General features: G+C 39.9%; 1 long non-coding RNA gene across 1 annotated transcript in view; it reads right to left on the bottom strand.

Moving 5' to 3' along the window:
- Positions 1-23,032, bottom strand: part of LOC309845956 — a 32,623-nt gene extending 9,591 nt beyond the window's left edge. The window contains exon 1 of the long non-coding RNA XR_014301619.1: positions 22,888-23,032. This is a non-coding gene — a long non-coding RNA (uncharacterized lncRNA). The remainder of the gene's footprint in view (positions 1-22,887) is intronic.
- Between the last annotated feature and the right edge of the window lie 70 nt (positions 23,033-23,102).

Raw genomic sequence — 23,102 nt, 5'->3', positions numbered from 1 at the left:
AACCATTGTATATCGTGGAGCTCAGTGGAATGTTGCCATTTTTCATTTTTAAGGCTAAGATATTCCTAATAAAGGATGAGACCCGAGAAAGGATACACTTGCCCGAAACTCAGGTAGTCATCTTGGCATTGGAAGCCTTGGCAAACAAATGTTCCCATCTTTACACTTATTGTAAACCATTGAACCATTACTTAAAAATATTCCCCTTCAAGGTAAATAAAAGAAAATAAAATGCTGGGATTCTCTTGTCTCACAAATTCCCACAGTTTAAATCAAAAGTACACACCTCTACGCATACTTGAGCTGTAATACAAGGTCTTGCCAGACTACACTTCCTCTCTTCAGAGTTAAGATATTTCTAATTGTAACGAAGAAATACATTTCACTACTTGGTATATGCAATGCAGGACTCTTGGGAAAGGTATTTAATAACAAATGTTTGTGTTGTAAGCCACTGAGTTAAAAAATGGTTTATTATACTGCAAAGACTAATTAATATACAGTGGGAGTCTAACTTTAGTACCACCACTTTGGAAAGCATTGAGGTAATATATAGTGAAATTAAAGAGGCATCTGTTTAGGGTCCCACAGTTCAGATTTTAAATATATACCTTGGAGAAAACATCACAGATGTGCCCACAGAGATATGCACAAAAATGTTCACTGCAGCCTTGCATATGTCATAGGAAAAAAATTGGAAAAACTCAAGTGAATCACCAAAAGAATTTTTGGTGATTTATATTACATTGTATTCATATAATGGAATACTGTATCACAATTGGAAGGAATGAGCTAGAGCTACATGATACAAAATGAATGGATCTTGAAAATAAAATGTTGGGTGTTAATTTTTAAGAAATGTTACCTTTTAGGAGATGAAGATGATTGTAGAAGAAAAATACTGCTGAGGAAGGGCACAAAGGTCATTCATTTGGATCTGTGATGTGTTATTTCTTTAAAATAATCAAAACAAGTATGTCAGAATATGAACATTTTCAAAATATTATTCTGTTTATTTTTATATATTTGAAATCACTCACTAAATGAACTAATAACATTGTATGTTTCTAACTCATTCACAAAAATAACATTCTAATAACTTCTTAATATTCCAGCTTCAGGAGCTAACATTTCTTAAAGTAATCCTTAATTTTTGTTAGCTAGGAGATTTATAATTTTTCACATGTTTGAAGAAGGCTATCGTGAGCCTCTCTGTGCATCACTGATTATTTCCGTATGACTCCTTCTCAGAAGTAGAACTGGTGGGTCAAAGTAGTATTCACTTTTTAAAATTTCTAATACTTGTTTTTAAATTGTCCTTCAGGGGCAACTGGGTGGCTCCGTGGGTTAAAGCCTCTGCCTTCGGCTCAGGTCATGATCCCAGGGTCCTAGGATGGAGCCCTGCATCGCCCTCTCTGCTCAGCGGGGAGCCTGCTTCCCTTCCTCTCTCTGCCTGCCTCTCTGCCTACTTGTGATGTCTGTCAAATAAATAAATAAAAATCTTTAAATATAAATAAATAAATTGCCCTTCAGGAAGGAATACCAGCTTATACAACGGCTAGCTGTGTATGACTGTTTTATGAACACTGACTGATACAGCTGGTAATTTCTCTTTGCCAATGTGAGAGTTACGACTGGTGTTTGAATTTGCATTCTTTTGCTTATGGTGATGGTATATTAGTTTGCTAGGACAACCAAAACAAAGTACCACAGGCTAGGGGGCTTAAACAGCAGAAAATTTATTTTTTCACAATTATGGAGGCCGGAAGTCTGAGGTGTCCGCAGAGTTGGTTTGTTCAAAGGTGTTTCTCCTTGCCTTGTGGATGGCTTTGTTCTGCTTGTGTCTTCATGTGGTTTTCGCTCTGTGTGTATCTGTTCAAATTATTTCATACAATGAAACCCGTCTTATTGAATTCGGGCTTACTCTAATCACCTCGTCTTAACTTAATTACCTCTTTTTTTTTTTTTTTTTAAGATTTATTTATTTGACAGAGAGAAATCACAAGTAGATGGAGAGGCAGGCAGAGGGGGGGGGAAGCAGGCTCCCTGCTGAGCAGAGAGCCCGATGCGGGACTCGATCCCAGGACGCTGAGATCATGACCTGAGCCGAAGGCAGCGACTTAACCCACTGGCCCCAACCTCTTTAACAACCTTATCCCCCCAAAGTCATATTCTGAGATATCAAGGCTTACAGGTTCAACGTATGACTTTGGGGATGATGCAATTCAGCCCATAACAGACAAGGAACATTTTTTCACAAACATATTATCCAACTGAAGTTTTCTCTTGCAAAATTTTGTCTTTGTGTCCTTTGCTTTTTTTTTTTTTTTTTTTTTTGGTAAGCTCTATATCCAAAGTGGGGCTTGAACTCATGATCCTGATGGTGAGGGGGCAGAAGGCTAGCTGAGGACAAAGCACAAGCTGACATTCCACAACCCCTGCCCACCCCCCCACCCCCCACACACACTCCTAGATGGAATCTGTGTGACATTCCTCAGGCACTCCTGGCTGCCCTGAAGCTAAGGGAAGGGGAGAAAATGGTTAATTTATAGAGAACAGAGTCCTGCAAGACTCAAGTCTCCCTCAATGTCATAGTGATTTAGGAGGAAAAAAAGATTTTTATCAATAACCTAACTTCCACAAGGAAGCTCCCAAACTGTCTTAATGTTAATATTTTACTAGAGGGAAAAACAACCTTAACTTGACAATGGCAAGACCTCCAATATCTTGTAGGTCCTCTGAGCATACAGCAATTCTTTTTTTTTTTTTTTTTAAGATTTTTATTTATTTATTTGACAGACAGAGATCACAAGCAGGCAGAGAGGCAGGCAGGGGGCCGGGGAGCAGACTCCCCGCCAAGCAGAGAGCCTGATGCAGGGCTCAATCCCAGGATCCCGGGACCATGACCCGAGCCCACTGAGCCACCCAGGTGCCCCTCATACAGCAATTCTTTTGAAAACCTCCCTTCTTCCTTGCCCCCAGTCCCAAGGATGTAATTAGTCCCTCCTCACAAACCCGGTACAGCAGCTCTTTCTGCCCACAGGTCCTATGCTTTATTTAACAAAGCCACCATTTTGCATCAAAGGTGTCTCATGAATTGTTTCTTGGCCATTGGCTCTGCACCTCACCCCACCAAACCACACCTACATTCAAAACTACATCCCTGAGTTCAAGAGTCATATACCCTGAGACTGAGGCACTGAGGCGCCCCCTTTGCTTTTTTTTATTGTATTCTCTTATTGGGACTTTTGCTTATTGTTTTATAAGAATTTATTATATGTTACACTATTTGTCATAAAAGATTTTTTTTTCATTTTATTTTATTTCTTTTCAGTGTTACTTGTCATAAAATTTGCATATTATTAGAAAATTATTGAAGAAGACAATTTAGGAGAGACAGATAACCTTTATTTAGCACTTCATGAAGCAGAGTGTTCTTTTAGAGAACCGCAGAATAAAGCAGAAGGCGGGAAGTGTTTATGGGATAAAGAATAAAGAGTAAGGAAGAGAAAAATTAAGTCTAATTAGCTGGCGGCCATACATTCAACCTTGTTTAGAGTGAGAAAGAACAATAAGTAAGTATGGAGCACAAAGTTGGCCTGGCATTTGCGAATTGGCTTCCTGGCTGTACTTTGATTCTGGTCCATCCAAGCATTTACAGGAAAATGAAAAGTATTTAAGTTTTGACTTGAGGACATGACACTCTGGGCAGAAGCCACTCCCTCCATCTTGGGCTAAGAAAGGTTCTTCAAGAAAAGTGTTTTTCCCAGTTTGTCAGTAGTTATTTAGTTGAGAGGTGATAAGGATTTTGTTTGTGTGCAGAAGTTTTATGTAGTCAAATGAAACAATGTTTTCCTTTATATTTTTCTACCTTGAGGGTCCCAGAAATGTTTAGTAATATCTAAATACCTCATACACACTGGGCACCTGGGTGGCTCAGTGGGTTCAAGCTTCTGCTTTCTGGGGCGCCTGGGTGGCTCAGTGGGTTAAGCCGCTGCCTTCGGCTCAGGTCATGATCTCAGGGTCCTGGGATCGAGTCCCGCATCAGGGTCTCTGTTCAGCGGGGAGCCTGCTTCCCTCTCTCTCTCTCTCTCTGCCTGCCTCTCCATCTACTTGTGATTTCTCTCTGTCAAATAAATAAATAAAATCTTAAAAAAAAAAAAAGCTTCTGCTTTCTGCTCAGGTCATGATCCCAGCGTCCGGGGATCGAGTCCCGCATCAGGCTCTCTGCTCGGCGGGGAGTCTGCTTCCCTTGCTCTTTCACTGCCTTCCTCTCTGCCTGCTTGTGATCTCTGTCTGTCATATAAATAAATAAAATCTTTAAAATAAAAAAAAATTACATTACTTTTGCCATATGTTTTTACATGTAAACACTTAACATTTTTTTACATTTAAATATTTAATTCAGATAGAATTCATTTAGTGTATGCTATAAAGTATAGAGCTAACTTCATTTTTTTCTTAAATATTTAGCTAGTTGCCTAAACTTGATAGCCTGTACTATGGGTAAACATTAAGTATTTTAAAAATAAAATGAAAATAAAATTACTGTCTCTTATTAGCCTTTCGGTCATGTTTTTCATGTGAACTTTTATGGTGGTTCAATGAACATTTTTTATTGAAAATTCTAGAAAAGTACATTTGGTTGTTGATTTGTCAAAATTTGTCAACTTGTAGGTTGGCTGATTTCACTTTTACTGTTTCCTGAGGTGGGATAAATGAATCATGTTGCCTTAAGACGAAAATGGAACTTCTGGCCTTTCCACTTTGAATAGACTAAAAAAAGAAAGATTTAGCTACCTGTCACCCAGTTCTGTATTACTCAGAGCACTTGCTGCATACAAGTGCTTTGTTTTACAGGTTCTGTTTCACTTTTGAAAAAAGAACAAACATTTGAGGTATTGAAGTGCCGGATGCTTTCTATAACACTCTCTTGTCTATCAACAAGATAGTAGAGGCTGATTTTTGTCTTATCAGTGAGGATGGATATTCATTTCACAAGATTGGGAAATCAGCCTAGTTTGTTTCTTCCCCACCCCTGGTGACTCCTTAGAAACCATCACAATTCAGAAATGTTTATGTAGTCAACTTCCGTTACCTTCGATTCAAAGGTAAACCACACTTTGGAATGTGTACTACCTTGTGCCCAATGCAAGTTAGAAATGAAAATGTCAAAACATCTTTCTAAGAAGATACATTTTATGGGGAGAAACCAGAAGGGAATAAATATCCTGAGCTTTCTTTCCTCCAGCTCTCTGATGATCATAGTGGTCAAACAGTCTACAGAGGTCAGCTTCTCAGGACACAAAGCAAAAAGGGAAGTGGATAAAGAGAAAATTGAGGGGCAAAGGAAGAATAGCCAGGACTTGACCAGTAGAGAAGAGGAAGAAGCCTGGGACCACATAGAAGCAGGGCTAAAAAACCTACTGAGGGGACGCCTGGGTGGCTCAGTTGGTTGGACGACTGCCTTTGGTTCAGGTCATGATCCCGGAGTCGCAGGATCGAGTCCCACATCGAGCTCCCAGCTCCACGGGAGTCTGCTTCTCCCTCTGACCTTCTCTTTGCTCATGCTCTCTCTCACTGTCTCTCTCTCAAATAAATAAAATCTTTAAAAAAAAAAAAGAAGATACATTTTACATTTGACTGTGAATCAGCTTGGTCAGATTTGAGCGAAAACAAGTCTTTGATCAACTGTTTCAGAAACAAACAAAAGTATTCTATCTCAGTAAACTCCTTGCCATCAGAGTTGTGCAATACCCATCTCATGGAAGCATGGAAAAAAAAAAAAAAATCAGGAGCATTAACCATTCTTTTCTTGTTGCGGATATGCAAGAAACATGCGAATTTGGGGGGACGCATCTAATGATTCTTTTATTCATTAAGTTCTTTTTTTTTTAAGATTTTATTTGTTTATTTAACAGAGAGAGATCACAAGCAGGCACAGAGGCAGGCAGAGAGAGAGGAGGAAGCAGGCTCCCTACTGAGCAGAGAGCCCGATGTGGGGATCTCAGGACCTGAGCTGAAGGCAGAGGCTTTAACGCACTGAGCCACCCAAGTACTCCATATTCATTAAGTTCTTTGTGAGGGCAACTGGGTGGCTCAGTTGGTGGAGCATGTGACTTTTGATCTTGAGGTTGTGAGTTCAAGCCCCATGTTGGGTAGGGAACCTGCTTTAAAAAAGAGAGAGAAAGGTGTTTTTGAAACTGGTAATTGAGATGATTTGGAAAAAGGAAAATTTGGTGGTGGCTCAAGGCCAGAGAGCAGTGGTGATGGTGGAAACTTACTTTTCACTCTATATGATTTTTACCTTTCCAATTTTATACCATGTGCACATGTCACATATTCAAACAAATTAACATTTAAAAGATGTTATTTCTAAACAGTAACTTTTATGTTAGGGCTCAGTTACATTTGGAATAAATGCAAGTGAGAGTATAACAATACGATCTGGATAGAAACCATTGATTACATTTTAAACAATTTACACTTTATTTACAATTTATTATTTTGTTTCATTCGTTCATTCAACAAATATTTAAGCAACAACCCTGTGCCAGGCATCAAAAAATAACTAGGTAAGTCTGGTATGCCTGGGTGGCTCAGTGGGTTAAAGCCTCTACCTTCGGTTCAGGTCATGATCGCAGAGTCTTGGGATCGAACCCCACATCGGGCTCTCTGCTCAGCAGGGAGCCTACTTCCCTTCTTTTCTCTCTGCCTGCCTCTCTGCCTATTTGTGATCTCTGTCTGTCAAATAAATAAATTAAAAAAAATTTTTGAATTACTTAAGTCAGATGTTGAAGACCACGGGGGCTATAGGGATTATGGACAGAGAGTGAAAAGAGAGATCGCTGGGGTAATGCAGATTAAGCAGGAACCCACAAAACAGTCACACATGTGAATAATAAACATGTGACATGTTTTATAATCTTGCTGGGTTCCCATGAGTTGCTGGGAAAATACACCGTGATGAGCCCCGAGGTGTGTGAACAAGGATGAGGATGCATTTTGTTGAATATCCTTCACCTGTGACAGCCTCCAGGCTGGCCTTTTGCTTCCATATACTACTTTTGCCGTCTCCATAAACAGTAACCCCTGCCTTATAGTTTGAAGAGGAGCTGGGAGAAAATTCCTTCGATTTTACTTGTAGTTATTAAGGCAAAGAGTTTTAGAAACGTCATGGTGGTAGAAGATAGACTGAGGCATAATAAACACTTAAGGGTTTACTTGAGCAAAAAGTCCATTCAAGTCAGGCAGCATCTAGTCCTGCAGATGGAAAGCTCGAAGGAGCAATACGAAATAAAAGACTTCAACAGGCAGAAAGGAGGAGGAACAAGGAGTTCTATTGGACCAAAGGTTGGTTATTGCAAGGTCACTCTCCTTTAGGGGATGGCAAGTGTTTACCAGGCAATTGACCTGACTCGTGCTGATCAGGTCATTCCTGATTGACTGGTTTAAGATCCTATTGCTTTGAGAGCCAAAACTATAATTGAATGAAATCTTGGTTTTGTGACACAGGGTTTAGCATAAGCGACTTCATTTGGGGCCTCTTGGCTTGCTTTTTAACAATAGCAGCTAAAGGGCTCCTGGGTGGCTCAGTTGGCAGAGCGTCTGTCTTTGGCTCAGGTCATGATTCCACGGTCCTGGGATGAAGTCCCGTATAGGAGGAGCAGGGAGACTGTTTCTCCTTCTATCTCTGCCTCTATTTCTCTGTCTCTCGTGAATAAATAAATAAAACCTTAAAAAATAATCATTAAAAAAATTAAAAAACAATAGCTAACTATAAATGATGCCAAAGAAAATAATTTCTTACCTCGTTGTTTAGACTTAAGGCAAGTAAAGGACAGACTTGTGATCACATGTGGTTCATACCTACTTCCCCCCCCCCCTTTTTTTTAATTAGCATATAATGTATTATTTGTTTCAGGGTACAGCTCTGTGAATTGTCAGGCTTGCACAGTTGTGGTTCATGCCTTCTTAATTGCTAAGTATCACAAAAGAAGCATTCTCATTCTCAAAACTAAAAAGTCTTAATAGTGTCTACATTACGATGTAAACAAACAGAAGGGAAGTCCTGCAAGCCTTGTTTTAGTTAAATATGAAGTGGCTGTGATGGCTTAAATCCCCTCTTATTGCCAGGATGCAGGAGAGCAACATGGGAGTGGAACTCAAAACACTGAACAACAGTGATTTCAGGGCAGAGACGAGGAACTCACAATGGAAGGACACACAGAAAATCCCAAGGGCTTTTGTGTTGTTTTGTTTCTTTGTTTTGAAGAGGGTGAAGAGAAATACTTTAACACAATATTATTCTTGGTATCTATGTACCTTACTCATTAACTCTTCTACTATTTACAAAATGAAGACGTGTTTCCATTTCATTAAATAATGCTCAATCTTCTAAGCAAAGCCCCAAGGTTATGAGTGAAATTTGACCACTTTCTTTTCACTTTTTAAAAAAAAATTTATTTGACAGAGATCACAAGTAGGCAGAGAGAGAGAGGAGGAAGCAGGTTCCCTGCTGAGTAGAGAGCCCGATGTGGGCTCCATCCCAGGGTCCTGGGATCAGGACCTGAGCTGAAGGCAGAGGGTTTAACCCACTGAGCCACCCAGATGCCCCATCTTTTCACATTTTTAATGAAATTTCCTGAGAAATTTAGAGCAGTCAAGTAAACTTTTTAGAATGCAGATAAATTTTACATCAAACGAATCTTTTGATATCATGCTATAATTTAAGATAACAGAGTTAACATAAATCTCTTATTCATCCTGCTAATGTAAGGAAGTTAATTTAAGTAACCTATATATTAAAGGTTATATTTTGGTGCTGATGAATTATATTATGAATATTGCTAGAAGAATCAGAACAGTCTGGTGTATATGAAAACCAAATGAGATAAAAAGGACCGAGTTCTTAACTAAGCAACTCATTCATATTAATGTTATGAATTTGTTAACTGTATATTTCAAGTCAGAGCTTTTCTAACTATAAAAGAGAAACATTAAAATTGGTACACTGATTTATAAAACAGTTTGCTATAATATTAAGTATTCCAATTTCATTCAGAAAGAAATCTACCTTACTTTGCTGTTTACCCATGTTAAAGACAAGACAGAATGGAGTCACTTATGCTAAGCCCCTTGTCACCAAAACAAGACTTAACTTACTTATGGTTTTGGTTCTCTCAGAAGAGCCTTACTTATGGTTTTGGTTCTCTCTCTTAGACCAGCTACTCAGGAATTGCCTGCTCAGCACTAATTAGGTCATCTGCCTAAGAGACCCTGGCCATTCCCTAAAGGAAAGTGATTTTGTAATAACCAGCTTGCTTTTTTGCCCAGTGTAACTTCCTTGTTCCCGCTCTAACCTGCTTATAGAATTCTTGCATTTTGTTCAGCTCCTCAGAGATGCTTTCCTTCTGCTAGACTGGATGCTGCCTGATTCATGGATTATTGAATAAAGCCAGTAAGACCTTTTAAAGTTACTCAGCTGAATTTTGTTTTTTAACACCTGATAACAACTTACCTTGTGATACTGGCTGGTAACATAAGCAGCAAACAATTTTGCAGACTCACACAAGATTCCATAACAATGCATACAATTTTATATTCAAGAACATTTACTTTGATTTAGTACATATGATTTAGTACATATTTACATATATTCTTCAGGCAGCTTATTTTTAGGACCCTATTTTGAAAATTAAGCAAAGTTTTAAAAATGGACTTCGATAGGAAATATATGCACTGTGAAAAACTTATTTGCCTTCTCGTTTTACTTCCCCTCCAATACAACCAGTTTCTTGTGTAAGAAGTTGTGCATGTATCTAAAGTTCTGTATATATCTGACCTTTTGGGTACAAAGGACTCTGGGGATGGGTTGAAACTTTCTATGTGCCTCCTCTGGCCCATCTAAAATTTGCTCTATAGAGTTCACTTTCCTGCGTGAGGATGAACATTCAGCAGGTGCGTGAGGCTCAGCTACACGCCGCTAACGGGACACGTTCTCAGTCTGGTAATTTGATTGTTGAGTCACATGCCTTACCCAAACTTTGAAACAGCTCATCCCTTTGAAAGCAGTGGATTCCAAGAGAGCCACAATAGCCCTCTTCATAAAAAAATAAATAAACCACTTCATAAATCCTCCCTCTTCTCCATATTCTATTTTTAAGCTTGATTTGGATCAGGGATCCTAGAGTTGTATAATTGTGTGTCAGCAATTTCCTTTGAGAAGTCTACACAGTGAGGGGCAGCAGAATATGGCGCTCCAGGGGTGCTGGGTGGTGCAGATAGTTGGGCAGCTGACTCTTGGTTTCTGCTTGGATCATAATCTTGGGATCCTGGGATTGAGCCCCATATCGGGCTCCAAACTCAGTGCGGAGTCTGCTATAGGATTCTCTTTCTCCCTCTGGCCCTCCCCCAACTGGCCCATGCACGCACTCCCTCTCTCATAAATGCATAGATTGTTAAGAATAATAATAAAAGAGGGGCGCCTAGGTGGCTCAGTGGGTTGAGCCTCTGCCTTCTGCTCAGGTCGTGATCCCGGGGTCCTGGGATTGAGCCCCGCATCGGGCTCTCTGCTTGGCGGGGAGTCTGCTTCCGCCTCTCCCTCTGCCTGCTTCTCTGCCTACTTGTGCACTTTCTCTCGCTCTCGGTCACATAAATTTAAAAAAATCTTAAAAATAAAAGAATAATAATAAAAGAATATGTCACCCCAAAAATATGCCTCTCTGGCACATGCATTATTTTGAGCTAAAGGCCATCGAGAGCCAGCAGATACACGGAAAGCTTTAAAAACAGGACACAGGGGCACCTGGGTGGCTCAGCTGGTGAAGTGTCAGTCTTTGGCTCAGGTCATGATCCCAGGGTCCTGGGATGGAGCCCCATGTTGGGCTCTCCGTTCAGCAAGGAGTTTGCTTCTCCCCTTGCTTGTGCTCTCTCTCTCTCTCTCTCAAATAAGTAAAATCTTAAAAATAAATAAATAGATAGATAGATAGATAAACCAACAGGACGCAGGTTTCCTTTCATAAAGGAAATACGTATTTCTAAAACAAAACAAAACAAAACAAAACAAAAACCCACTTGTAAAGATGTCTCTCTCTCTCTCTCCTGTGCTGGGAAGAGGAGGAATCTTTTTTTTTTTTTTTTAAGTTTTATTTATTTGACAGAGAGAGATCACAAGTAGGCAGAGAGGCAGGCAGAGAGAGAGAGAGGAGGAAGCAGGCTCCCTGCTAAGCAGAGAGCCCGATGTGGGACTCGATCCCAGGACCCTGAGATCATGACCTGAGCCGAAGGCAGCGGCTTAACCCACTGAGCCACCCAGGCGCCCCAAGAGGAGGAATCTTAACAACTCTTAGCAATGGGCAGTCATCTACGTAACAAACCTTGCTAAACTACCTTAGTTTGGGCTCACTAAAACAGCAGGGACCTAATCCTAGGACCACAGAATGCTTCTCTGCCCTCTGCACCTTACCACCACATTACTAAAAGCCCATTTACAGCAGTTTTTTTTACTCAGCGTATCATGTCTAACTTTCAGCAAACAATTATAAGGTATGCCAAAGGTGAAAAGAGTCGGTTTGAAGAGATAGAGCAGGTATTAGAACCAGACCCAGATATGGCAGGGGTGTTAGCATTTCCAGAAAATGAACTTCAATTAAGATTAATATGTAAGACAACTAACACCAAAGAAATACAAACTATTATAAGAACATACTATGAGCAACTCTACGGCAATAAATTTGACAATCTGGAAGAAATGGATGCATTCCTAGAAACATATAAACTACCACAACTGGACCAGGAAGAAATAGAAAGCCTGAACAGACCCATAACCAGTAAGGAGATTGAAACAGTCATTAAAAATCTCCAAACAAACAAAAGCCCAGGGCCAGACGGCTTCCCGGGGGAATTCTACCAAACATTTAAAGAACTAATTCCTATTCTCCTGAAACTGTTCCAAAAAATAGAAATGGAAGGAAAACTTCCAAACTCATTTTATGAGGCCAGCATCACCTTGATCCCAAAACCAGACAAGGATCCCACTAAAAAAGAGAGCTATAGACCGATATCCTTGATGAACACAGATGCGAAAATACTCAACAAAATACTAGCCAATAGGATTCAACAGTACATTAAAAAGATTATTCACCACGACCAAGTGGGATTTATTCCAGGGCTGCAAGGTTGGTTCAACATCCGCAAATCAGTCAATGTGATACAACACATCAATAAAAGAAAGAACAAGAACCATATGATACTCTCAATAGATGCTGAAAAAGCATTTGACAAAGTACAGCATCCCTTCCTGATCAAAACTCTTCAAAGTGTAGGGATAGAGGGCACATACCTCAATATCATCAAAGCCATCTATGAAAAACCCACCGCAAATATCATTCTCAATGGAGAAAAACTGAAAGCTTTTCCGCTAAGGTCAGGAACACGGCAGGGATGTCCATTATCACCACTGCTATTCAACATAGTACTAGAGGTCCTAGCCTCAGCAATCAGACAACAAAAGGAAATTAAAGGCATCCAAATTGGCTAAGAAGAAGTCAAATTATCACTCTTCGCAGATGATATGATACTATATGTGGAAAACCCAAAAGACTCCACTCCAAAACTGCTAGAACTTATACAGGAATTCAGTAAAGTGTCAGGATATAAAATCAATGCACAGAAATCAGTTGCATTTCTCTACACCAACAGCAAGACAGAAGAAAGAGATATTAAGGAGTCAATCCCATTTACAATTGCATCCAAAACCATAAGATACCTAGGAATAAACCTAACCAAAGAGACACAGAATCTATACTCAGAAAACTATAAAATACTCATGAAAGAAATTGAGGAAGACACAAAGAAATGGAAAAATGTTCCATGCTCCTGGATTGGAAGAATAAATATTGTGAAAATGTCTATGCTACCTAAAGCAATCTACACATTTAATGCAATTCCTATCAAAGTACCATCCATCTTTTTCAAAGAAATGGAACAAATAATGCTAAAATTTATATGGAACCAGAAAAGACCTCGAATAGCCAAAGGGATATTGAAAAAGAAAGCCAACGTTGGTGGCATCACAATTCCGGACTTCAAGCTCTATTACAAAGCTGTCATCATCAAGACAGCATGGTACTGGCACAAAAACAGACACATAGATCAATGGAACAGAATAGAGAGCCCAGAAATAGACCCTCAAATCTATGGTCAACTCATCTTCGACAAAGCAGGAAAGAATGTCCAATGGAAAAAAGACAGCCTCTTCAATAAATGGTGCTGGGAAAATTGGACAGCCACATGCAGAAAAATGAAATTGGACCATTTCCTTACACCACACACAAAAATAGACTCAAAATGGATGAAGGACCTCAATGTGCGAAAGGAATCCATCAAAATCCTTGAGGAGAACACAGGCAGTAACCTCTACGACCTCTGCCGCAGCAACATCTTCCTAGGAACAACGCAAAAGGCAAGGGAAGCAAGGGAAAAAATGAACTATTGGGATTTCATCAAGATCAAAAGCTTTTGCACAGCAAAGGAAACAGTTAACAAAATCAAAAGACAACTGACAGAATGGGAGAAGATATTTGCAAACGACATATCAGATAAAGGACTAGTGTCCAGAATCTATAAAGAACTTAGCAAACTCAACACCCAAAGAACAAATAATCCAATCAAGAAATGGGCAGAGGACATGAACAGACATTTCTGCAAAGAAGACATCCAGATGGCCAACAGACACATGAAAAAGTGCTCCATATCACTCGGCATCAGGGAAATACAAATCAAAACCACAATGAGATATCACCTCACACCAGTCAGAATGGCTAAAATCAACAAGTCAGGAAATGACAGATGCTGGCGAGGATGTGGAGAAAGGGGAACCCTCCTACATTGTTGGTGGGAATGCAAGCTGGTGCAGCCACTCTGGAAAACAGCATGGAGGTTCCTCAGAATGTTGAAAATAGAACTGCCCTATGACCCAGCAATTGCACTATTGGGTATTTACCCTAAAGATAAAAACGTAGTGATCCAAAGGGGCACATGCACCCGAATGTTTATAGCAGCAATGTCCACAATAGCCAAACTATGGAAAGAACCTAGATGTCCATCAACAGATGAATGGATCACGAAGATGTGGTATATATACACAATGGAATACTATGCAGCCATCAAAAGAAATGAAATCTTGCCATTTTCGACAACATGGATGGAACTAGAGCGAATCATGCTTAGCGAAATAAGTCAAGCAGAGAAAGACAACTATCATATGATCTCCCTGATATGAGGAAGTGGTGATGCAACATGGAGGCTTAAGTGGGTAGGAGAAGAATAAAAGAAACAAGATGGGATTGGGAGGGAGACAAACCATAAGTGACTCTTAATCTCACAAAACAAACTGAGGGTTGCTGGGGGGAGGGGGTTTGGGAGAAGAGGGTGGGATTATGGACATTGGGGAGGGTATGTGCTTTGGTGAGTGCTGTGAAGTGTGTAAACCTGGTGATTCACAGACCTGTACCCCTGGGGATAAAAATATATGTTTATAAAAAATAAAAAAATTAAAAAAAAAAAAAAGATTAATATGTAAGAGCGCTAATGAAAAAGTAGACAGCATGCAAGGAGAGGTATGCAATGTAATTAGAGAGATGGGAATTCTAAGAAAGAATGAAGAAGAAATGCTAGAGCTAAAAAAAAAATTAAAAATCTGGAGCAGAAATGAACGCCTTTGGTGGGCCAAGGAAAGACTGTGTGAGCTTGAAGATATGTCTATACAGACTTCCAAAACTGAAAAACCAAGAGAAAAGAGGATGGAAGAAATTGAAACATAACATTCAGCAACAATGGGGCAACCATTCTATGCAGAATGGGGCTACTGGAGCAGAAGAGGGGAATGGTAGAAATATTTGAAGCAATAATGACTGGGGAGTTTCCCAGATTAATGTCAAACACCAAACCACAGGAAGCTCAGAGAACACCAGGCAAGGTAAATGTCAAGAGAAATATACCTACGCATATCATATTCAAACTGCAAAAAAGACCAATTTTTTTTAAAAAAGAAACCTGAGGAAAAAATGCCTTTCCTCTAGAGAAGCAAAGGTGAGAGCTCCATCCGACTTCTCCTCAGAAACCACACAAGTTAGAAGAAAATGGAGTGAAATATTTAAAGTGTCAAAAGGGAAAAACCACCAATCTAGAATTCTATATCCTATGAAATTATCCTTCAAACGTGTAGGAGAAGTGAAGACGGTCAGACACAGAAGAAACTTGTTGTCAGTCGATCTACCTGGCAAGAAATATTACAAGAAGTTCTTTAAAGAGAAGGAAAATGATATATGCCAGAAACTTGGATATGCATAAAAAAGAAAAAGCATTTCCTCAGAAACCACCCAAGTTAGAATAGAGTGGAGTGAGATATTTGAAGTGTCAAAAGGAAGAAAAAAAACCAATGGAGGAAGAATAAGTAAAGTACGTAAAGTAAAATAAAAAGTAAAGTAAAATAGAAGTAAAAACTTTGATTTTTCTTATTATTTTATTTTTTTTTAAGATTTTATTTTTAAGTCATCTCTACACTCAATGTGGGGCTCAAACTCACAATCTAGAGATCACGAGTCCCATGCTTTACCAACAGAGCCAGTGAATTGCCTCTTATTTTTCTTATTCTTAACTGATCAAACAAATAATTGTTCCAAATATAATAGCAACAATTGTTCCAAATATAATAGCAATAATTTATTTGATTATAAATATACACATATATGTACATATGTATATATACGTACATATATATGTATATGCTTATGTACAAGTGAAATTGTGGTCAAAAACCAACTTCTTATATTTTGTCTAGAAGAAACCCACTTTAAATATAGAGACATGTATCAGTTAATAGTAAAAGAATATAGAAATAAATACCATGCTAACATTAAGCAAATGAGAATGGAAGTAGCTGAATTAATTCCAGACAAAACAGACTCTAAAGCAAGGAAAATTATCAGGAAGAAAGACAAGTGTTACATAATGATGAAGGGGTCAGTCATCCAAGAAGATATAATAATCCCTAATGCACATGTACCTCACAAAAAGGCATGAAAATACATGAAACAAAAACAGATAAAACTTTAAGGAGATATGAATGAATCTACTATTATGCTTGGAGACCTCAATAACCATCTATCAGCGGTAGATCCAGCAGGTGGAAAATCAGCAAGAGCATGGCTGGACTCCATAGCACCATGAATCAACTAGGTTCACTGATGTCTACAGACTCCTTCCACCCACAAGAGCAGAATGTACAACTTCTCCAACTCCCATGGAATGTGCACCAACAAGAACCACATTCTGGTCATAAAATACATCTTAACAAATTTAGAGGAAAAGGCTACATCCTGTATGACTCCAGCATATGACGTCTGGAAATGGCAACAGTATGGAGACGGCGAAATGATTAGTGGTTGCTGGGGGTCGGAGGAAGAGAGAGATGAGTAGACAGAGCAGAGAGGACTTTTAGGTCAGTGAAAGTTACCCTGTATGATATGACAGTGATGGATATATATCATTTTACACTTGTCAGAAATGCATAGAATGTACAACATCCAGAATGAACCCTAATGCCAATGGGAAAGTGATGTTGATGAGGGTTCATCCATTGTAACAAATGGGCCATTCTGGTGAGGGTTGTTGATAGTTGATAGTGGAGCAAATTGTGTGGGGGTAGCCCCCACACTCTTTGTACTTTCTGCTCGTTTTGAACCTAAAGTGGCTCTAAAAAACAAAGTTTTTTTTTTCTTTTTAAAAAGATTTACTTATTTGAGAGAGAGAGAGTACGCACTCGCAAGGCTTAGTACGTGGAACCCAACATGGGCCTTGATCTCACGACCCTGAGATCATGACCTGAGCCAACACCAAGAGCTAGATACATAACTGACTCTGCCAACCAAGCAACCCCAAAACAAAGTCTGTTATTTAAAAAAAATTTTTTTATTTAGCTATTTGTTAGAGAGAGAGTCAGAGAGAGAACAAGCAGGGGGAGTGACAAGCAGAGGGAGAAGTAGGCTCCCCGCTGAGCAGGGAGCCGCATCCCTGGACCCTGGGATCACAACCTGAGCAGAAAGCAGATGCTTAACCGCTTGAACCATCCGGATGTCTCACTTTTTTCCCCCTCTTCAAAATACAGCTGTAATCCAGACCGAAAACAAACCTAGAGAATTTTTCAGTGCAGCTCTGTTATTTTGTATTCTGGGTAGAATAAAAATGGCATATCTCAATGGTGAAAACGGAAAAAGGAAACACCGGTAATTGCAGAGACAAACCAAAATGATTAAATATGTAATTCCTTTCAGTAGCATGGGTGCTTTTGCTGCGGTCGTCATGTGGCAGAGATCTCATGAGGGTAAGAGAACACGAAGCGGGAGGTCGCACCGCAGCTGAAGTTTGGCTAATGTTTTGGATGAGTACATCCTGCCTTACAAGGAGAGGTTTTCAAAGAAGTGGAAATTTCCATCCAGATCCTAAAACGTATTTACTAATTATTGTGAAAATAGTCCAGGACCCTAAGAATAAGAAGTGTTTCTTATCCTTTTCTTAGAAATTTCTGGCATATTTTCTGGTTCTATACCATTATCGCACCAAATATTTAATTTCAAATGTTTTATTGATGGGAAAGAAGTCTCAATTCTTTCACTGTATAATTCTGGTTTCTTTTTTCCACTTCATCTTTTTTTTTTTTTTTTAAGATTTTATTTATTTATTTGACAGAGAGAGATCACAAGTAGGCGGAGAGGCAGGCAGAGAGGAAAAAGCTGGCTCCCCAGCGAGCAGAGAGCCCAATGCGGGGCTCGATCCCAGGACTCTGAGATCATGACCTGAGCCGAAGGCAGAGGCTTTAACCCACTGAGCCACCCAGGTGCCCCTACCCCATAATTCTTAATGAAATATAGATTCAAAGGAAGCTTCAAAAATCATAACTTTTCAAATTAAAACAATCTGTTACCAAATACTTCTGTTATGGAGGAGACATCGCCATGGTCATGAGTCACTGAGGAGCCAAGTCCAAGTGCATGAAGCAGTGAGTAAGCCAAAGTCTTCCAGAGCATATAGAATTCTCCAGTGTATAGTGCAGTTCCTTAACTTGAATTTTTGTTTGCATTTTTCATGGCAAACGTCTACCAAGGGAAAAGCAAGGTGGTAGCCTGCCCCCTTGTGGGTGCACGAGGAATGGAACTGTTCTAGTTCTTGGTTTGGGTTTTGTTTTGTTTTTGTTTTGTTTTGTTTTTCCTCACGGGGAGAATTTAAAACGGTATTTGTCCCAATTACAGAGGGAATAATTATTCACTAAGAAAAAGTACAGGAAAATCATAAAGAGCAGTGGATACTCAAATCTGAGTGGACTGTATGAAAAAAACATGAGTAATCATCCCAGTCTCTATTTGGAGTGTACCCTATTGAAGCAGCACGGTGAGTGAAGGAGTGAATTTTTCTAAACCTGATTTTTCAGGTCAGCTCTTGGCCTCCAGACCTGGCCTGAAATTAGGGTCTGACCTTCTAGAAATATTCATGTCCTATTTGGCTAGAAGATAAAATTATGTTTATGGTCCAAAAACATATAAAATTTATTTGTTAGTACTATTGATAATTGTCCATTTCTACTGCAAGGTGTGTTTTATTTTACTTTATTTTATTTTATTTTAGAGAGCACGCGCATGCATGTGAGAGCAGGGGAAGGGACAGTGGGAGAGAATCTTAAGCAGACTCCCAGCTGAACATGGAGCCTAAAAAGGGGAGGGGCAGGGCTCGGTCTCACAGCCCTGAGATCCTGACCTGAGCCAAAACCAAGAGAAGGATGCTCAATCAACTGAGCCACCCAGGTTCCTAGAGGGTTGCACTTATTCACCTAAACAAACATTTCGTTATGGGTTGTTATGGGATAGATGAGTCTAGAAGACCAGGAGATGAGTTAACTCTCACAGAAAGGGTGATCTTAGGTCCACTGTTGAAGGCTGAATTCTGGACAGGATGGCTTCCTGGTATTTCATAGATTCTTCCATTCTTTGGGGTTTATCAAGTCCCAGGCTTATGTGGTCTCAGTTTCCCTTTCTGCAAAATGGTAGGCCAGATTGGTAATTTGCAAACTGTGTGCTTCTAGAGGTTTCAGAATATTTGTTCCAAATTTCCATGTAAATATTTTATCAATCTCATTTCCACAATATTATTAAAATAATATTATATATTAAGATAATATTAAAATAATATTGCATTGGTCATGTTATAAAAGCATATACAGGGATATGATCCCAAGTTGAATGTGTTTGAGGCTGTCAGCATGGTCGTATGCCCTCATGGAGGAAATTTATACCCTATAAAGGAAATTTTCCAAGTTCAAACTCCAAAATACATTTGAGGCAATAAAATACTTTTGCTTCTTTTTCATATAAGGATTCCGTGTGAGATTTTACATGTCTGTTTTCACGGGGGGAATTCTGAAGACACTGTACGCCTCAACCAGCTCATTTGTACTGTGGTCTGTTTATAATAAATTCTCTACGACAGACCAACAGGTGATTTTTTAAAATTATTTTTTATTTTTTAAATTTTTATTTATTTTTTAAATTTCTTTTCAGTGTTCCAGAATTCATTGTTATGCACCTCAATACCCAACAGGTGATCTTAATAGCATAGCTAATACCAAAGCCTTACTATGCATGAGACACTTTAGTGGCTTTTCACATATTAACTCTGAAGTCTTTCCAGTGCTCTATGAGGTGGCCAGTGTTAGTAGTCCCATCTTACAGTCCGGAACTGGGGTACATAGAGGTGAATTGAGGTGCCTAAAGAAGTGGTAAAGCCGGGGTCCCCTTTTACCTACTCCAGATCTCTGTCACATCGTGTAGAATCTTCCTACCCTGCTGTGCACAGTGCACATTCCTGCCTCAGGAAGGAGACTAAGGCAGCTTGCTCCAGCTTGACACCATTCCTGCCTCCTCCCTGTTTAGCCAATTCACAGCTATCTTGAGGGTCCAGCTCAAGGCTTATCTCTGGAAAGCACGTTCTAGCTCCCCTGATTCATGGGGGCTCTCCCGCCTCTCCGGTCCACTGTAGCATTGGTTCATGCTAGGAAGCCCGTTTGTGCAAAGGCCCAGCAGTGTGTCAGAGGGCCTGCAAAAGTTCAGGAGAGGCATGAAGGCAGAAGCAGGGGAGGGAGGGATAATTGTTTTGTTTAGACTTTACCCTAGGGCAATGAGAAGCATGGAAGGCCACTGGCATGGCTTGATCAGAATGGCATGTGAGAAATGTCATTGCACCTCAGGTAACTGATTGGGGTTCTATGGGGTCAAATCTAAGGCTGGGAGAATGGAAAAGAGGCTGCGTCTAGTGGGTAGGTGAGAGGCGGTGACCTGGATTCAGCAGGTGCGAGGGAGAAAGATGGGTCATGGGACACTTGGTGAGTGCTTAGATATGGAGGCTGTGACCTCTGATGTCAGACTTAAAGGTCAGTCACTTTTAGATGCATTTCTTAAACATAGACTTTATTTTTTTAGAGCAGTTTCAGGGTTCCAAAAAAATGAATGGAAAGCAGAAAGATTTCCCCCATGTGGCCCTTTCTCCACCTCCTCCTTGTCCCCCAGGTTCCTCTATTATTTACATCTTGCATTATTGTGGGGCCTTTGTTATCACTGATAAGCCAATACTGATAAATCATCATTAACTGAAGTTCATAGTTTACCTTAGGGCTCACTCTTCATGCTGTAGCATTATATGCTTTTTGACACATACATGATGTCACATAGCCATCATCGTCATCAACAGCACCAAAGAGTTTCACTGCCCTAAGAATCCTCTGTGGTTCTACTTCTTGGTCTCTTCCTCCTAACCCTTGGCAACCACTGCTCTTTTTATCATCTCCAAAGTTTAGCCCCACCAGAATGACATATAATTGGAATCATTCATACATAGGCTTTCAAGGTTGGCTTGTTTCACTTGGTATAATATGCCTTTCAATTTCTTCCATGTGTTTTCATGGCTTGATCCTTTTTATTGCTGAGTAACATCATGTTATATGGATATACCACAAGTTATTTATGCATTTACCTACCAGAGGACATCTTTGTTGCTTCCAAGTTTTGGCAAGCTGGAGCGGATTTTTGTGTGAACATACTTTTCTAACTCTGTTGAATAAATACCGAGGAGCATGACTCCTGGCTCATATGGTGGTTTTGTAAGAAACCGCTAGCTGTCTTCCAAAATGCATTGTTTTGCATTCCCGCCTGCATGAATGAGAGTTCCTGTTGCTCCTCCACATCCTCGCTAGCACTTGGCATTGTCAGTGTTCTGGATTTGGACTATTCTTATACATGTGTGGTGGTATCTTATTATTTTGTGTTTTTTAAGTTTTATTTATTTAAGTGATCTCTACACCCTAACATGGAGCTCAAAATCACAACCCCAAGATCACGAGTCACATGCTCTTCTAACTGAGCCAGCCAGGTGCCCCAGTATCTTATTGTTTTAATTTGTAATTCCCTGATGACACACGATGTGGAACAACTTCATACACTTATTAGTCATCTTGATATCTTCGTTGGTGAGGTGTCTGTTCAGATCTTTTGACCACATTTTAATTGAGTTGTTTGTTTACTTACTGCCAAATTTTAAGAGTTCTTTAGACTCATTTCATTATTGTTTCCATAGAGTGGGCCTTGTCTCTCTTCCCTTCATGCCTTCTCGGTTCTACTCATTCCCAATTACTACCTGTGGTCTTTCTTCCTGCAGAGAGACAACTCAACACCAGAGAAGCAGGCTCTTGGCTCAGGAGCAGAAAGGATACTGTTATAACAGCTCAGACACAGAAATAGAAGACATATTTTGAATACTTAGTTAAAAGCACTAAGTTTGAGACACACACACACACACACACACACACCCTTTCAATTGTAGATTTATGTATACAATGGGAACTATGAATGCTGGGTAGTGTCTTTTTGCAGTCAAATGACTGGGAAGAAGGCTGTACCCTACAGGCTACAGAACAATCACCTGAATTGTTGCAAGCCTGTTCTTTGGCTAGTGAGGTGGAGTGCAGGGTGTGGTGTCAAAACATGATGTTTCTCCTGATTAGACAGGGCCCCAAATGTGGGGCAGTGATCCACTGGGTGGAAGCCAGTGGTGAGTAGGACCACACAGGAGAGGCTGTTTGCAAGGAGGCCATGGGTAGGGGGCTGCATTTAAAGGGGGAAGGTGAGGAGGTAGGATGACATAGGAATTTCCCCTTTTTTGGTAACTGTGCCTGGTTGTAAGTAAGTAGTTCATTGGTCAGTTAGGGCCTGTGGATATTTTGAGGTTTCCCCATGGACCTGCCTGTATCCAGCCAGGTGCTTGCTGTGGGCCCCTTCTATGCCTATTTGCCTAAAAGCAGCCTCTACACAGAGGTCTGATTTAAGTAGTAAAGTACTTTAGGGATAAAACTCAATGGTAGATTGAAGGGAACCCTTGAGAGGCTATTTTTAAAGTGATGGGGGAGTCACCGAGGGTTATCGAGCAGGAGTGGAAAAGGATCAGGCTGCTCCCTTCCATAGCTTCTGCTGATTACACAGTAATTGAGCTGAAAAGACAACAGCATTAAAAAAAAAAAAAAAAATGGGGGCCTAAATGCTCCATCTTAGGAATTCTCCAAAATTCCCTTTTCACTCTTTATAAATTGGGGTTAATTCTTTCCTCCAAAACTAATGTGAGGATTGTATAAGATAGTATGTAAATTACCTAGCATTATCTCATTTCATTCTTAAAACAACCCCTCCTCATTTATTTCTCATGACTCATTTAATTATCTTATTTCATTTCATTCCCATACCTCCTTGGAACTCTGGGGTGTAGAGGTCTGCTTTATCAGGCTCTTACCTTCCAGGCCTTTCCATTTGCTGTATCACTGAAGACATCCATGATGGTGATAATTTTTACAACAGGCCAGGCAATTTGTTAAGTGCTGTACATCCACTGGCTCACTTAAATCCCACAAAATTATTAATATTCCCATTTAGTTGATACAGACTCTGAGATTCAGACAGCGTGCTTCGCCCAAGGTCACCCAGCAATTAAATGAGGCAAGGCTTGTC

The sequence above is a fragment of the Mustela nivalis genome (genome assembly GCF_964662115.1).
Source record: "Mustela nivalis genome assembly, chromosome: 13".
In the NCBI taxonomy this organism is placed as follows: domain Eukaryota; kingdom Metazoa; phylum Chordata; class Mammalia; order Carnivora; family Mustelidae; genus Mustela; species Mustela nivalis.
The sequence above is the reverse complement of the archived record's forward strand: the minus strand, read 5'-3'. Positions and strand labels throughout refer to the sequence as shown.